This window comes from Myotis davidii, unplaced genomic scaffold (assembly GCF_000327345.1).
Source record: "Myotis davidii unplaced genomic scaffold, ASM32734v1 scaffold265, whole genome shotgun sequence".
In the NCBI taxonomy this organism is placed as follows: domain Eukaryota; kingdom Metazoa; phylum Chordata; class Mammalia; order Chiroptera; family Vespertilionidae; genus Myotis; species Myotis davidii.
Genome location: NW_006296627.1, coordinates 3,928,659 through 3,930,374, shown reverse-complemented (window position 1 = coordinate 3,930,374; position 1,716 = coordinate 3,928,659).

The window sequence follows — 1,716 nt, the reverse complement described above, 5'->3', positions numbered from 1 at the left end:
GCCGCCGCGGGCAGGTGGAGAGGCCGGGGGCGGTGCAGGAGCCGGCTTAACCCCCTCTGCGCCACGGGAATTTAGGGGTCCAGTTAGATGTGGGGAAGGGGCAGAGCAAGGGGCACACGCGGGGATGGACCGGATGGCCGGCCACACTGGCGTTAGGCCTCGCGCTCCTTCTTTCTGAAGTTGACCTTTGAACTAGCATCTCCTCTCCCCCTGCAGTGTTTAATGCCACCCCCCCCCCCATGCTTTAGCTCTGCATTCAAGGCCTGCCTTGATCTTCCCACCGCCTGTCCTCTGCTTCCATCCAGTTCCTTCCACTCGTCTGTGCTCCTTATTCTGGGACTGGTCATCAGGCCTTTACAGCGTGGTTCAGGCTGCCCCTCCATCCGAGATCTCCTTCTGTCGATGCACTTCAAATTCTGAGGGTCTGCTTTGACACCTCCTCCTCCTCCAGGAAGTCTCCCGGAATGGCTCTTGCTGAATCCTCCTCCCAGCCCCCATTGTCTTCTGCACCTGGTGTTTAGTCTAGTTCAGCGGTTCTCAACCTGTGGGTCGCGACCCCTTTGGAGGTCGAACGACCCTTTTGCAGGGGTCGCCTAAGACCATCGGAAAACACATATATAATTACATATTGTTTCTGTGATGAATCACTATGCTTTCATTATGTTCCATTTGTAACAATGAAATTGGGGGTCACCATAACATGAGGAACTGTATTAAAGGGTCGCGGCATTAGGACGGTTGAGAACCACCGGTCTAGTTTGTGTCTTCTCTTTCCCCATTGACTGTGAGCCCAGGAAGGTGGTCGGGGCCAGATGAACCAAGGTGGAGAATGGGCTACGTAGGAAGAAAGCGGTGCTGCTCAGGGCTCCTCCAACTCTCACCGGCTCTATGATGGCTGTCCTGCTCCGTGCCATGGCCTGGAGTCTGTGCCCTTCTCTAACCCACCCCTGGACATTCTACCCACCGTCAAGGCCCACCTCAAGTGCCACATCCTCCATGACCCTCTCCCTAAAACTCCACTGCAGATCCTGCCTCCCTCCTTCAGCCCCGTAACTGTTTCCTGGGCCTCTCTCTGGGCACCCCCTTCACACTCTAACAGTAACTAACATCTCATTTGATTCTCACCATGACCCCGGTCGTGGGTGTAATCTCTTCTCCCTGCTACAGATGAGGACACTGGGGTGTCATTCAAGTGATTTATTTGCTCAAGGTGGCTCAGGCAGTGGATGGTGGAGCCAGGATTTAAAGCGGGTCTTCTGGCCCCAGATCTCATACCCTTCTCCACCTCCCCATGAATTTGCCTGTTTCCCGCATCTGTAAACTCCCAAAGGGCAGGAAGATGCCTGCGTTGGCTTTGCCTCCCACCTGCTCCGGGCCCAGCAATCCCGCTGTGGGTGAATGGGATAAATGGACTTGCATTAAACTTCTCAGCCACGGGGGAGTTTCTTCCCTAATGCCAAGTCTAAAGAAGCCCTGGGGGGTGGGGTGGGGGGCAGGGCACTCCGGGGCTACGCCTTCGCCTTCGCCTTCGCTTGCTGCCCTTGGGATCTGGGTGGGGGGCAGGGCACTCCGGGGCTACGCCTTTGCCTTCGCTTGCTGCCCTTGGGATCGCCCTTGGGATTGCTAATTTCCAATCGGCCTGGCCCTGCGTCGCCTTCTACACCATGAATTATGGTACTGCTGGCTGGGTTTAACATTCCCTCACCAGCTGCCTAG